Raw genomic sequence first — 16,727 nt, forward strand, 5'->3', positions numbered from 1 at the left:
TCTGTACTTCTCGGCTTCAGAAGTGCCAGGCCATTTCACAAACACATCCCAATATACTCTGTTATCCCTGGCCTCCGCCTGGCTGGAGACAGGGCACCTCTAATTCTGAGCAGTGTGACCGCATGAGGCACATGGACCTGAGTTACTGGCTTCACCACCCCTTGAGCGAGAGGGCTGCCTGCGGGACACTGGGGCAACCCCTCTTCTGGAGGAGTTATCCCCTGTGTTTGTCCCCTGCAGTTCCCTTACCCTGGCCGATAGAGCTGAGGTGGGCTGGCCATGCCATCTGTCCATGTTTTCCCCATGCTCACACAGTATTCTCCAGAGTGAACCCCTGTGTGTACCCTGTCTGCTCTGGGCTGGTCTCCTGCGTGTAGGAGGAGGAGCACGGCGTGTGTTCCTTACAGCTGAGACTTGCACCCATTCTGAAGGTGAAGAGCAGTCATCCTCTGCCTTCTGCATTTCAGAGAAAGAGGCTTTTAGCTCGTTCATTTCTTGGGTGAGGGTCTCTACAGTGGCAATTAAGGTTTTCCTCGACAAACTGTCTTCAAACTGTCTTAGGTCATTCACAAACTCCCTGAGTGTGGGAAGGTTGTTGGGGTCTCTGCCCAGCAGCAGTGCTCCCAGTGTAGGGGCATATGTGGAAGGAGCACACTGGGTCAGTTTCTTTAAGAGGGCTGGCTTCATGCGGACATCATCAGGGTCCGAGGGCATCTGGTCGGCCCCATAAATTATCTCTTGAACTGTCATTTGCCTCAGGTATGAAATGCCCTGTTCCATATCTGTCCATTTAAGGGGATGGAAAATCATGTCATCCTTAGTCGGGTACCTGTACCGCACAGCTATCAGAAGCCTGGCCCAAAGTGAGTGGGTACCATCGAGCCTCCCCAGCTCTTTATCCACCACGGTTTCTGCTCCTGCATCCCAACATTTCAAAAGCCAGGCTAAAAGGGACTGTCCGTTTGCCCTTGCATACTCCTGCCTTGTGTGCCTGATTTCCTTTCTGGGTGTGGAGCTGATAAGGATAACTCCATTATCAGGTCCATTTCCAGCTGGTTGCTGTTGCTGGGGGGTGCTGGTTCCCGAAGAGGTCCCTTGCCCTGGATCTGTGTCTGTGGGAGTGTTCGGGTTTGATCGGGCTGGCCGCGAAGAGGTCCCTTGCCCTGGATCTGTGTCTGTGGGAGGGTTCGGGTTTGATCTGGCTGGCCGCGTGGTAATTGGAGCCAGATGGAGGGGGCTGGGCTGTGGGGGCAGGGTCCGGGGGGCTACCCTGGGCGGGACCGGGGACGGAGTTCGGGGCGGAGCCACGCTAGGGGCGGTGCCTGCGCTCGGGGCTGCTGGACCGGCCTGACCTGTCGCCCACCCCCCGCAGCTGCAGCTCGGGCAGTGAGGGCCACCCCTCCCCCTAAGCATCCTAATGGCGGCGCCCACCCGATACTTCCACGTGTCCAAGTTCAGAGCTACCTTGTCAATTCCCAAACCCACATTTACACACAGTGAAATAACAGCTATCCAGTACCATTTCTCCCCCAAAATATCTGGAGCTTCTGTGTTCCAATGCATATACTCAGATTGATTCCATGTTCCAGAAACATTTCTAAACACCATGATATTACTAACAGAATTCAGGAAATAGGCATAGACTCGGACAGGCAAATGCTTAGAATATTCCCAGACCATATCAATGACAATCCAGAAGACATGGTAACTTATAAACTTTAACAGGCAGCCCCAAAACAGCCATGCAAAAGCGTGAATGATTAAGACTCTCAGAATATCCATTTTTTAACTTCCAAATATTCTCTGAAAGAATTCTTTCTACCTAGCCCCACGTTGAGATGCCAAATAAATTGTCTTGGGTTCAAATGCAGGTTCCCAGAGACTCTTATAAATTTAATAGACCCAATGACAATTTATAGAATTTATAGAGTGCCCTCCCCTCTTCCCCCTCCTTTCCCCAAAAGACAGGGAGAGAGGTAAAGGTAGGGACACCCAAATAAATCAATCTCACTCGATTTGGAAGTTAAAAGGAAAAGTTTAACAATAACTTAGAAAAAAAAGGTATTGGAGGTAGGGGAGTTTACAAAGGATAAGGAAGGGAAAACAGCAAAATACAAACAGGGATGGATACAACCCGAGTAGTGTGATGGTGTCTCTGCCTCGTGGCTGCCACGTGTTGTGCTGGTATGCAGTATGGGTGTGTGGTCATGAGTGAACGCAGGAAAAAGAGGATGAGGAGCAGGAAGTGCTCCTCTTTTACACCACAGGAAGTGGGGGAGTGGGCTAACCATCACCTGGAGTGTGGCCCATCCCTGGGGAGGGGCCAAGACCCCTAGGGTCAGGTTCAGGGTCACTCCCCCAGGAGTGTTAACCCTATACATTCTCGCTCTCTACAACTCACCAAAAGTGGAGTGAGGTGAGAATTGGTCCTGTCTCTGCAGTAACAAGTGGTAGGAGGAGAGGAAATGGCCTTGAGTTGCACCAGGGAAAGTTTAGGTTGGATATTAGAAGAAATTTATTGATTCAAAGGGTTCTCAAAGACTGGAACAGGCTGCCCAGGGAGGTGGCTGAATCCCCATCCCTGAAGGTGTTTAAAAGCTGCAGAAATGTGATGCTGAGGGACATGGAGTTTGGCAGCATGCTTGGTCTAATTAGGTAATGTTTGGACTTGATTGTTTTAAAGGTCTTTTCTAACCAAAATAACTCTGTGATTCTAAGTCTTATGAAAACTAACATATGCTTTCCCACCTTGGTGCTGACGTACAGAAACCACCTGCTCTCTGAAAGCTCAAACGCTGCAGCAGAGCAAGGTATAACATAGGTCTTTGATAAGAGGAAACAGGATAAACGGGATGGGACAGCTATGGGTGGTGAGGAAAACTGGGCATGGCTGCCATCTCCTGGTGCAGGAAGATATCTGGCACCCTTTCCAAGGGTGTTGGCTGAATGGATGTTTTTCCTCACTGCAATCCACTCCAAGAGTCTGGCTCTTGACAGCCCCCAGAACATGCCCCGTTGAAGAGCAGGACACTGACATCATTCCCACAGCTGCACAGAGCTTTACTCCAGGTCAGTACATAGTGTCCTTGGACATCACGTTGCAGTAATAAGAAACAGATTACCATTAAACAATGCAAAGACACCCTCCAAGCCCTCACAAATAAAAGTGGGATTTGCAGAACATGTCACTCCTCCCTCTGCCCAACTTGGTCTCTCTTCTTCTCCTGCATACTGGGACTTGAAAGCCAGGACAGAAAGGGGCTTCAAGGTGACAGAGTCCAGTCTCCTGCTACTTACCCCTTTAGAGGTTTTTAGCCTAGGTGTGCTCATGTCTGGCTCTGTTCTCTACTGTGGAAGAATTTCTCACCAGTCGAGGACATAAAGTCATAAACATGGGTAACTGGTGCTGAGAACGTCCTTGGTTCCCAGCGAGGCTAGGAAATCGAGCTGTAAACAACTGAGCACCCCACACACAGCTGCAGTGGGCAGAGACTAGATAACCAAGGGGGCTGGAGTGGGTGGTCTGGAAGGCTGACCCTTAGAATGTTGTGATAAGTTAACCTATGCACACCTTACATGTAACTCTGGACCCTCTGACTGTAACCAATCTTCAGCTGAGCACGCCTCTTGCTAGAATGCATATAAGTCACTGTATCACGGAAATAAAGGGGATTTGACCATCTAACCATATTGGTGAACAAAGAGTCATCTTCCCATAGCGCTCCACCGAACGTGATTCCCAACACTCTACCACAACTAGCTTTTTCTGCCTTCCCTGGTGCTGACCCTTTTGTGTTTCTATGAACAGAAACTTCATTATTAAATCACAGATATATTAAATACTTGGTTTGTTGAGGAAATGTGAAGGGGTTTGGCATGGCTGGAGTTGGGGAGTGTGCCAAGTGAGAAGACTTGGACTGCCAGGAACAAAGCTGGAGGATTCACAGTAGGGTCTGTACCTGCCCTCAGATGATCCTGCAGGTAGAAAAACACTTTCATTTGGAGCAGATCACCGTATGGCTGTTATACAATGAAGATTAACTTTGGGCTGGTATACTCCTTACTGGACTGCCTGTCCTTTTTCATGTCAAACAATGTGCTTGACACAGCCCCACCTTTTGGACTGTCTAATCCCCTTCACCTATTGCTACTTACAGGAGGCTCCTGTTCTCTTTCACGGGGCTCCTCAAAGGAATTCTCTCCCTCTTCTAATTCAAATTCGCATCTTGTTTAATCTCAAAGCAATATCAACACCCTACTCCAAAGACCTGGACCATCCAACCTGCTGTCTTCTTTCAGAGAGATGGGAGATTTTGGTATACTGAGCTCCAGCTTTTACAAGGTCTAACTTGATGAAATTACAAGGGATGGAATGACAAGGGAAGGATGTGCACCCAAGAACTGAGCAACAAAAGCAAAGTTTCCACGGAGATGACATTGTTTCCACAGTCATAACAATAGGGAGGGTAAAACCCTAAAATGAAACAATACAATCCTTACTAATATAATTGTACTATATTGTAATAAAAACAGTAATGGAGTAATAACATTACATGGATATTGTAACAGCATGAAGTATTTTCTGAAACTGCACACATCACTGCGAAAGTAATCTTCATAAGGAATGCTCAGAAACAGAATGTGTTGCTTTGATTACTTCTTTGGAAGAGATCAGAGCATAAAATGTTGCTCGCTGTCTTTTCCAGAGCATATCCACAGAATTGGATTGCAGAATCAGCAGACATGAAAGGCCTGAGCCTGAGGCATGGACTCTCAGGAAGCTTTATAAATCCTAGAATGGCTTGAATGGAAAAGTACCTTAAAGATTATCTAGTTCCAACCCCTCCTGCCATTAGAAGGGATGCTCCCACTAGACCAGGCTGCTCAAAGGCTCATCCAGCCTGGCATTAAACTCTTCCAGGGATCTGGTGTCCACAACTTCCCATGGCAACACATTTCAAGGGTTTTCTGGGGTGAAACCCTTTTTGTTTGCTCATCTAACTCCTGAACCCACAAAAGGAGGAGGAAGAGAGCCAGGGTTGAACCTGTCTGGCAGGATTTATACCCTACCAGGACAGTCCTATCACCACATGCCCTTATAAACAATTCCACTCCAGCTTTCCTGTATGCTCCCTTCAGGTACTGGTAGGATGCTGTAAGGTCTCCCCAGAGCCTTCTCTTCTCCAGGCTGAACAGATCCAGCTTCCTCAGTCTGTCCACACAGGAGAGGTGCTCCAGCCCTCTGATCATATTTGGTCCCTCTGGATGCTCTCCAACAGAACATTGTCTTTCTTGTGCTGGGTGGTCCAGAGCTAGATGCAGTACTCCAAATGGGGTCTCACCAGAGCAGAGTAGAATGGCAGAAACACCTTCCTTGACCTGATGGCCATTCATCTTTTGATGCAGCCCAGCATACAGTTGGCTTTTGGGGGCTGACAGTGCATATTGCTGGCTCACGTCAAGCAGCTCATCAACCAACACCCCCAAGTCCTTCTCTGTAAGGGCTGCTCTCAATCTACGTGTCACCCAGCCTGTATTTGAACTGGGGATTGCATTGACCAAGGTGCAGGACCTTGCACTTTGTCTTGTTTAACTTCATGAGTTTGGCATAGTCCCACCTCTCAAGACTATCAAGGCCATTCTGGATGGCATCCCTTCCCTCCAGCATATCAACCTCACCACACACCTTGGTGTCATTGGCCAACTTGCTGAAGGTGCACTCAATTCCACTATCCATGTCACCAACAAAGATGTTAAACAACACTGGTCCCCATATCAATCCCGGAGGAAGTCCACTTGTCACACACCTCAGTTTGGACATCAATTGCAACTCTTTTGAGAGTGGCCATCTAGCCTATTCCTTATCTGCCTGGCAGTCCATCCATATAATCCATGTCCTTTCTATTTAGAGACCAGGATGTTGTGCAGTACAGCACTGAACAATTTGTGTAAGCGCAGGAAGATGACATCAGTTGTTCTTCCCTTATCCAGCAACGCTGTGTCCCCATCATAAAAAAACACCAAATTTGTCAGGAATGATTTGCCCTTGAGGAAGCCATGTTGGTTGCCACCAACCACCTCCTCGTTTTCATGTGCTCTAACAGAACCATCAGGAGGATCTGCTCCATTATCTTGCTGTGCACTGAGTCGAGACTCATTGGCCTGTAGTTCACCTTTCTTCCTTATGTCCCTATTATAGAATCACAGAATCAACTAGTTTGGAACAGACCTCCAAGATCATCCAGTCCAACCTAGCACCCAGTCCTGTCCGATCAACCAGACCATGGCACTAGGTGCCCCATGCAGGCTTTGCTTGAACACCTCCAGGGATGGCAACTCCACCACCTCCCTGGGCAGCCCATTCCAATGCCAATCACTCTCTCTGTCAACAACTTCCTCCTAACACCCAGCCTAGATCTCCCCTGGCACAACTTGAGACTGTGTCCCCTTGCTCTGTTGCTGATTGCCTGGTAGGAGAGACCAACCCTACTTGGCTACAGCCTCCCTTCAGGTAGTTGTAGACAGTAATGAGGTCTGCTATGAGCCTCCTCTTCTCCAGGCTGCACACCTCCAGCTCCCTCAGCCTCTCCTCAGAGGGCTGTGCTCCAGGCCCCTCATCAGCCTTGCTGCCCTTCTCTGGATGTGTTTCAGTACCTCAACATCCCTCTTGAATTGAGGAGCCCAGAACTGGACACAGGACTCAAGGTGTGGCCTGACCAGTGCTGAGTACAGGGGAAGAATAACCTCCCTTGTCCTACTGGCCACACTGTTCCTGATAGAGGCCAGGATGCCATTGGCTCTCTTGGCCACCTGGGCACACTGCTGGCTTATGTTCAGCTACCCTCTACCAGCACCCCCAGGTACCTCTCTGCCTGGCTTCTCTCCAGCCACTCTGTCCCCAGCCTGGCTTCTCTCCAGCCACTCTTGATGAAAGGCACACCCAGTTATTTCTTCATGTATCTGTCAGTAAACCCTTTCTGAGTAGGACAATGGTAAAGGGCAGGAGAAAGAGATCAGTCTGACAGTACTCCTGCAAGGGGCTAACAATGCCTTGCAGTTACACAAATAAGTTGGTAGAATGTGGAACCAAACCTCTACAAAGAGCATATGTCTAAAAAGGGGAATTGCCAGAGAGAGCTCACTACAGTGGCTTAGGCAATGCCCGTCACACACAGCACATCAGCCAGGCTATGCTGACCAAGGAAGAGGAAATCAGTGATTGGCAGACTGCTTCTCTGTGAGGAACTGCAGAGGGAAAGGGAGTCTCCATTTCTGGAGGCATTTCAAACCTGCCTGGATGAGTTCCTGTGTTATTTACTTTAGGTGACCCTGCTCTAGCAGGGGGGTTGGACTAGATATTCAGAGGTCCCTTTCAACCAGTACCATTCTGTGGTTCTGTACCATGCAATTACAACTCAGGCATACCTTTTGGCAGCCTTGCGTTTGATCACAGCATCTTTGAGTAAGACAAAAACTTGCTTCAGTCTGGATGATCAGAGTATGCCTGGGGTGAACATTGTAACATTTAGCAGTTTCATATTGATCTCAGTGTTGATAGGATGTTCTGGTGGTAAAACCCCAGAGACAGGTTCCCAGATAAACAATGTCCTGTAAGTTTGCATTTGACCTGGTAGGTTTCATAGCTGCACACTCCTGCAGTAAGTATCCAGACAGGTATGTGGGATTTTCCTCTTCAAATAGGCACACATATTCCTGTGTAATTTACTCAGGTACCCTGTTCTAGCAGTGGGGTTGGACATTTACCTATCACTTACCTGATATACACTGGGTTATAGAGAGGTGAACAGAGCAACAAGGACCTAGCTCTCTGTAGTGGTCTTTCAGGAAACAGTCTTGCAGCATGATGGTATTGTGGTAGAAGTGTCTTCTGAATGTGCCACTCCCCTCAGGTATCTCACTGATCCAGCTGTGACTTGAGAGAACATGTATGTAGTTTGCATTTCTTCTCAAATGTCTTTTGGCTTCTCTGGCACTTGAAACCCAAGGATATACATTCGGTAGCATCAACTCCAGTATTGCCCTGAACAATTTGATTCAGTGCAAACCACAAATATGGACTAGGGTAGAAGTTGTAGAAATGGAGACGTGTGGAAGACATCAGGAAAGACAGGCAAGTTAAAAAAGAGGAGCAGAGAAGAAAGTTTGATCAGACATCATAGAAGACAAAAGGGAGCAAGGTTATATACAATAATGCATATAAAACCAAGCTTGTGGAGATACAAATAAAAAACCTTAGCAACATATGAAGTTACAACTCAACTCGGCTATCACACCCACATTTTTCTCTCCTTCCAACACTTTTGCTTTTCTCAGCACACAGCACCATCACAGATTCACAGATTGCATTGGATCAGAAGGGACTCTCAAAGTTAATCTTGCCCAACCCTCCTGTAGAGAGCTGGCAAACCTTACTGAGACTCCGCTTCAATTTCCATGAATGGAAACTGAAAGATAAGACATTAAGATCATAGAATCAACCAGGTTGGAACAGACCGCCAAGATCATCCAGTCTAACCTATCACCCAGCCCTAGCCAGTCAACTAGACCATGGCACTAAGTGCCTCATCCAGACTTTTCTTGAACACCTCCAGGGACAACGACTCCACCACCTCCCTGGGCAGCCCTTTCCAATGGCAAATCACTCTCTCTGTGAAGAACTTCCTCCTAATATCCAGCCTGTACTTCCCCCAGCACAACTTGAGACTGTGTCCCCTTGTTCTGTTGCTGGTTGTCTGGGAGAAAAGACCAACCCCCACTTGTCTGCAACCTCCCTTCAGGTAGTTGTAGACAGCAGTGGGGTCCCCCCTGAGCCTTCTCTTCTCCAGGCTAAACAGACCCAGCTCTCTCATACAGTTTGTGTTCCAGGCCCTTCACCAGCCTTGTTGCCCTTCTCTGGATGTGTTCCAGCACTTCAACATTTCTCTTGAATTGAGTAGGCCAGAACTGGACACAGGACTCAAGGTGTGGCCTGACTAGTGCTGAGTACAGGGGAAGAATAACTTCCCTCATTCTACTGACCACACTGTTCCTGATGCAGGCCAGGATGCCATTGGCTCTCTTGGCCGCCTGGGCACACTGTTGGCTCATCTTTAGACTACTATCTATCAGTACCCCCAGGTCCCTTTCTTCCTGGCTGCTTTCCAGCCACTCTATCCCCAGCCTGTAGTGCTGCTTGGGGTTGTTGTGGCCAAAGTGCAGAACCCTACACTTGGCCTTGTTAAATCTCATCCCATTGGCCTCTGCCCACCCATCCAGCCTGTCTAGGTCCCTCTGCAGGGCTCTCCTACACTCCAGCAGATCACCACCTGCTTCTAGCTTGGTGTCATCTGCAAACTGACTGATGCTGGACTCAATCCTCTCATCCAGATCATCAGTAAAGATGTTGAACAGGACTGGGCCCAGCACTGATCCTTGGGGAACACCACTAGTGACAGTTGCCAACTGGATGTGGCACCATTCACCACCACTCTCTGGGCTTGGCCATCCAGCCAGTTCTTGACCCAGCACAGAGTCAATCTGTCCAAGACATGAGCTGACAGCTTGGCTAGGAGCTTCTTGTGGCAGACAGTGTCAAAGGCTTTGCTGAAGTCCAGGTAGACTACATCCACAGCCTGCCCCACATTCACCAGGCTGGTAACCTGATCATGAAAGGAGATCAGGTTGGTGAGACAGGACCTGCCCTTCCTAAACCCATGCTGGCTGGGCCTGATCCCTTGGCCATGCTGTAGGTGCTTTGTGATGGCACTCAAGATGACCCGTTCCATGACCTTGCCTGGCACTGAGGTCAGGCTGACAGGTCTGTCATTTTCTGGTTCCTCCTTTCAACCCTTCTTGTGGATGGGCATCACATTGGTCCAGTCTTCGGGGACCTCTCCAGTGAGGCAGGACTGTTGATAAATGATGGAGAGTGGCTTTGCCAGATCATCTGCCAGTTCTCTCAGCATCCTAGGATGGATCCCATCTGGTCCCATGGACTTGTGAGGATACAAGTGTCTCAGCAGGTCCCTTGCTTCTTCCTCATGGATTAGAGGGGGACTATATGCTGGACCCTGACTCCATTTGCCACTTCAGGAGTCCAGTTGTCCTGGAGACAACCTGTCCCACTATTGAAGATTGAGGCAAAGATGGTGTTAAGCACCTCTGCCTTTTCCTCATCCTTTGTCACTATATTCCCCTCTCTATATAATAAGGACTGGAGGTTGTCCTTGCCCCTTCTCTTGCCATTAATATATTTGTAGAAACATTTTTTATTTTCCTTAACAGCCGTGGCCAGCCTAAGCTCCAAATGGGCTTTTGCCTCTCTAATTTTTTTTCTACAAGACCTAGCAACATCCTTGAACTTTTCCTGGGAAACCTCCCTTTTTTTCCAAAGGCAACATACTCTCTTTTTTAATTCCTTCAGCAGCTCCTTGCCAATCCAGTCTGGCTACCTCCCTTGTTGGCTTGTCTTCCGGTACAATGGCACTGCTGCTCCTGTGCCTTCAGGAGTTCTTTCTTGAAGCAGGTCCAACCTTCCTGGACCCTTTTGTTATTAAGGGCTCTTTCCCAAGGAACTTTCTGAGTTAGTTCCTTAAATAGGCTGAAGTCCGCCCTTCAAAAGTCCAGTGTGGAGGTTCTGTTGATGCCCCTCCTGGTTTCTCCATATATTGAAAACTCTATAATTTCGTGGTCACTGGACCCCAGGCAGCCTCCAACCACCACATCCCCTACCAACCCCTCTCTATTTGTGAGCAGCAGGTCAGTCAGAGCTGCTCCCCTGGCAGGCTGCTGTAACAGCTGGGATAAGAAGTTGTGACGGTTTGGGCTCTTACCCACCCCCCCACACTTTGTATTTGCCCCAGCTAACTCAGATGGACCCTGGGAATATAGATGAAGCAATTTATTTACAGCTAGCAGAATTTACAAGCAGTTATTTACAATATATACAGTTATATACAATTATATACAGAAATATACAAAGGATAAACAATACAGAAGCACAACTCCCCTCCCAGAAACCTGAGTCCCCAGGAGGGGCTCTCAAACCACCCCAACACCTCCCCCGGCCCTCTCAACCTTACCCCAGTTCTCAGGAAGAAGAGAGGTGCGGCCAAGAGGTTAGGGAGCAAGGTTAGTAGGAACAAGGTTAATGAGATGTGACTAGGTCTGAAGGCAAAGGCAGAAGAAAAAGACAAAATGGAGAAAGTTTACTTCTTCTTCCCAGAGTTCTCAGCGTAACTGTGAGAGAAGGAGACACCATGTTTTCCATTCCACTGCCTGTTATCAAGTTCTTTTACCAAAACATTCCAGCTTGCTTCTAACTAGCACAGAAGTTGTCTTCCATACACTCTAGAAACCTTCTAGACTGCCTCTTCTCTGCAGTATTTAAGTCCCAGCAGATGTCTGGTAGGTTAACGTCACCCACAAGAACAAGGGCAGGTGATCTTGAGGCAGCCTCCAGTTCTTTAAAGAGTAATAAATCAATCTTTTCTTCCTGGTTGGGTGGTCTATAACAGACTCCAACCAGGATATTGGTCTTGTTGGCCTTCCTCTTAATTCTCACCCATAAAGGCTCAAGATAATTAGTGATGCCTTGGTGTGGCTGGGTGAGCTTTATGAGTCTGACTGACCAAAGAAGTGGAATAGTGACCAGCCCAAAGTGTGTGGGAGCAGAGCCCTGATCCAGGCAAGGTGGAGATCAGGTCATTAAGACTGACCTGTGCACTCATTTCATTATGTTTTTTTTATTATTATTCTTAGTTAAACAAAACATCTCAATATCCTTATAATATAATTCTTCCACATTGGCTAGTGTGTTTTCATCATGACTTTCTACTCTAAGCAGTCCTTCTACGGATTCAACATGGCCACGTGCCAAGTCCTGCACTTGGGTCACAGCAACCCCATGAACACTCCAGACTCGAGAAAGAGTGGCTGGAAAGCTGCCAAGCAGAGAAAAACCTGGGGGTGTTAATCGACAGCCAGATGAACGTGAGACAGCAGTGTATCCAGGTGGTCAAGAAGGCAAATAGCTTCCTGGCCTGTATCAGGGATAGTATGACCAGCAGGACCAGTGAAGTGATTGCCCCCTGTACTCAGCTGTGACAGTTTGGGAGTTTCCCACCCCACCACACTTAAGAAAATCACCCAGACTAGACTCGGATGGCTGGAAATTAAGGAATGAAGCTATATTTACAGCTTAGCACAACATACAAGCAGATATACACAAATATATAAAGTCACATACAAATTAAAAGTAACACAGAAACACAATACCCCTCCCAAAAACCCCTCCCCAGGAGGGCTCCCGACCCAAGCCCCCTTCCCCTTCCCTCTCTTTCCCTCCCTTCAGAAATAACCAGATCAACCCACATATATCTCACATAATAAATCTGGAGAGCTGAGGTGAGATGTGAAAAAAAGAGATGACAAGGGGGTTAGAGGAGAAAGGGGTTAGGTGGATTAGAGAGTTAAAGGCAGAGTCAGCCACAGAGCAGACTGACAGAAAGAAGGCACAGCCTGAAGTGAAGAGCTGAGCAGTGTGTGTGAGAAGTGTCTATCTTAGCTATATTTTGACTAGTTGTGTTTCTCAGCAGAAGAATGGTGATATAGAGTACGTTTTTTTCTTCTTTCTTCTCACAGAAAAGGATTTTCACAGTATCACAGTATCACAGTATCACCAAGGTTGGAAGAGACCTCACAGATCATCAAGTCCAACCCTTTACCACAGTGCCCAAGGCTAGACCATGGCACCAAGTGCCACATCCAACCTTGCCTTGAACTGCCCCAGGGACGACGACTCCACCACCCCCCCAGGCAGCCCATTCCAGTGCCCAATGACTCTCTCAGTGAAGAACTTTCTCCTCACCTCGAGCCGAAATTTCCCCTGGCGCAGCCTGAGGCTGTGTCCTCTTGTTCTGGCGCTGGCCACCTGAGAGAAGAGAGCAACCTCCCCCTGGCCACAACCACCCTTCAGGTAGTTGTAGACAGCAATAAGGTCACCCCTGAGCCTCCTCCTCTCCAGGCCAAACAACCCCAGCTCCCTCAGCCTCTCCTCGTAGGGCCTGTGCTCGAGGCCTCCCACCAGCCTCGGCGCCCTTCTCTGGACACGCTCGAGCATCTCAGTGTCCTTCCTAAACTGGGGGGCCCAGAACTAAATGCAGTACTCGAGGTGTGGTCTGACCAGTGCAGAGTACAGGGGCAGAATGACCTCCCTGCTCCTGCTGACCACACCATTCCTGATGCAGGCCAGGATGCCACTGGCTCTCTTGGCCACCTGGGCACACTGCTGGCTCATGTTCAGGCGGGTATCAATCAGTACCCCCAGATCCCTCTCTGTCTGGCTGCTCTCCAGCCACTCTGACCCCAGCCTGTATCTCTGCATGGGGTTGTTGTGGCCAAAGTGCAGCACCCTGCACTTCGAGCTATTGAATGCCATCCCACTGGCCTCTGCCCATCTGTGCAGGCGGTCAAGGTCCCGCTGCAGAGCCCTTCTGCCCTCCAACTCAGTCACATCTGCCCCCAGCTTAGTGTCATCTGCAAACTTGCTGATGACTGACTCCATGCCCTCATCCAGATCATCTATGAAGATGTTAAAGAGGATGGGGCCCAGCACAGATCCCTGAGGGACACCACTAGTGACTGGCCGCCAGCTGGATGTGGCACCATTCACCACCACTCTCTGGGTCCAGCCCTCCAGCCAGTTCCTAACCCAGCACAGAGTGTTACCATCCAAGCCGCGGGCTGACAGCTTAGCCAGCAGTTTGCTGTGGGGGACAGTGTCAAAGGCCTTGCTGAAGTCCAGATAGACCACATCCACAGGCCTCCCCACATCCACCAAGCGGGTCACCTGATCATAGAAGGAGATCAGGTTAGAAAGGCAGGATCTGCTCTTCCTAAACCCATGCTGGCTGGACCTGAGCCCTTTGCCATCCCTCAGGTGCGCAGTTATTGGCCCCAAGAGAACCTGCTCCATCAGTTTCCCTGGCACTGAGGTCAGGCTGACGGGTCTGTAGTTCCCAGGTTCCTCCATCCGACCCTTCTTGTGGATGGGGACCACGTTGGCTATTTTCCAGTCTCCTGGGACCTCTCCGGTGAGCCAGGACTGCTGGAAAATGATGGAGAGTGGCTTGGCCAGCTCAGCTGCCAGCTCTCTCAGCACCCTGGGATGGATCCCATCTGGTCCCATGGACTTGTGGGTGTCCAGATGGCTCAGCAGGTCCTGAACTAATTCTTCATGAATTTCCAGGGGAACACACCGCTCCCCGACCCCATCCCCCAGTTCAAGAGGCCACTTGCCCTGAACTCCTCCCTCCTTACTGTTGAAAACTGAGGCGAAGAAAGCATTCAGGACCTCTGCCTTTGCTTCATCATCAGTTATAGTGTTCCCCTCCTGGTCCAGTAAGGAGTGGAGGCTCTTCTTGCCCTTCCTTTTAGCGTTGATAAATTTATAAAAGTGCTTTTTGTTAACTTTCACGGAAGTGGCCAGCCTAAGTTCTAGCTGGGCCTTAGCCTCTCTAATTTTTCTCCTACATAGTCTGGCTACCTCCTTAAACATGTCAGGAGAAGCCTTCCCCTCCTTCCAGAGGCGATACACCCTCTTTTTCTCCCCCATTTCCTTCAGGAGCTGTTTGCTCATCCAGGCTGGTCGCCTCCCCCTGCGGCTCATCTTTCGGCATGTGGGAACTGCCAGTTCCTGTGCCTTCAAGAGCTCCTGTTTAAAGTAGGTCCAACCATCCTGGACCCCTTTGTTCTCAAGGACTGCTGCCCAGGGGACATTGGAAATAAGTTCCTTGAGCAAATTGAAGTTTGCCCTCCTAAAGTCCAAGGTGTAGGTTTTGTTGTAGTGCCTCCCTACCTCCCTGTATATGGAAAACTCCACTAACTCGTGATCACTACACCCCAGGCAGCCTCCCACTATCACATCTCCTACCAGCCCTTCTCTGTTGGAGAGCAGCAGGTCAAGCTGAGCTTGACCCCTAGTAGGCTCGCTTAACAGTTGGGTCATGAAGCTATCCTCCATGCACTCCAGAAATCTCCTGGACTGCCTCCTCTCTGCTGAATTAAGTTCCCAGCAGATATCTGGCAGGTTAAAGTCACCCACAAGGACAAGATCTGAAGACAGCCTCCAACTGTTTGTAAAATATCTCATCTGTTTCCTCATCCTGGTTGGGTGGTCTGTAACAGACTCCAACCAGGATGTCAGATTTATTAGTCCTCCCTCTGATTTTAATCCACAAGGTCTCTACCCCTTCATCCCTCACTTCAAGCTCAATGGCATGGAGTGACTCCCTAATATACAGGGCCACCCCTCCTCCTCTTCTCCCTTGCCTATCTCTCCTGAAAAGGTTATATCCCTCCAGTATAACAGCCCAGTCATGCCTGTCGTCCCACCAAGTTTCTGAAATGGCAACTACATCGTAGTCCCCCTGGTGGACCAGGAATTCCAATTCCTCCTGTTTGTTACCCAAGCTGCATGCATTGGTGTAGATACACTTCAGCTGGGCTCTCGATTCAATTGTCCTTAGTTTCCTTCCATCTCTCTCCTTCTCAGAGAGAGTAATTTCCTCACCCACCTCCTTCAGACCTAGTTTAAAGCCCGCCTAATGAGCCCTGCCAACTCCATTGCCAGGACTCTCCTGCCCTTCCTAGATAACTGCACCCCATCACAAGCCAGCAGGTCCAGCGCAGTAAAAGTTCCCCTATGGTCAAAGAACCCAAAACGCCGCCGCTCGCACCATCCCTTCAGCCATTTGTTGATATCGTAGGTTCTGCTATTCCTCTCTGTGAACTCCCTTGCCACAGAGGGAACTGAGCAGAACACCACCTGCACTCCCGCCCCATCTATCAATTTCCCCAGGGCTTTAAATTCCTTTTTAATTGCCCTGGTCCCCTTCTTTTCAATTTCGTCGCTGCCAGCCTGTATTACCAACAAGGGGTAATAATCAGAGGACTGGATTAGATTAGGGATTCTCCTGGTGATGTCCCTAACCCGGGCACCAGGAAGGGAGCAGACCTCCCTGTGAGGCGGGTCGGGACGACAAATGGGTCCCTCTGTCCCCCTCAAAATGGAGTCCCCGACAACTACAACTCTTCTCTTTTTCTTGTTTTTTGTGGAGCTAGTCACCACAGTTGGTGGTGACTGCTCCACCCTAGGCAATGTCTCAGTTGGATGCTCCTCATTGCTCTCACCCTCTGTACCCTCTGCATGCAGCGCCTCATACTTGTTGCCCAAGGGCAGAGGAGGAGAAGGAGAGGGCCGGGGTGGATTTCCCTTACTACCCCTGACAGGGATCTGCACCTATCCCTCACTGTTTCCAGGGGCAGATTCCTTAGCAGGGGGGATCTGCAGAGCCTGCACCCACAGATCCAGCTCCCTTTCATTCTCCCTTATTGACCTGAGCCTGGACACTTCGTCCTTCAGCTCGGCCACTTCATCTTTCAATTCCGCCACCAAGGTGAGAAGGAAGTTCACCTGCTCACACCTGGTGCAATTGTTCTCCCCTTCCCCTTCAGCAGCGAGAGGCTGTAGTACTCCCTGCATCCAGTGGCCTGGACTCCTGTGCTTTCCCAGGTCACGTCAGTCTGTGTGCACACGCTCCTCCTGCCCTTTGTAGCACGAGTGACAGGCATAGTGCAAGTGATACTGACAGTTGGAAAGAGAAGGAAAAAAAAAATTTTAAAAAAATCTCCCAGCCGCAGCTAGGCCTGCAGAGCTTTTCACTCTC

Source organism: Pogoniulus pusillus, chromosome 5, assembly GCF_015220805.1.
Source record: "Pogoniulus pusillus isolate bPogPus1 chromosome 5, bPogPus1.pri, whole genome shotgun sequence".
Taxonomy (NCBI): domain Eukaryota; kingdom Metazoa; phylum Chordata; class Aves; order Piciformes; family Lybiidae; genus Pogoniulus; species Pogoniulus pusillus.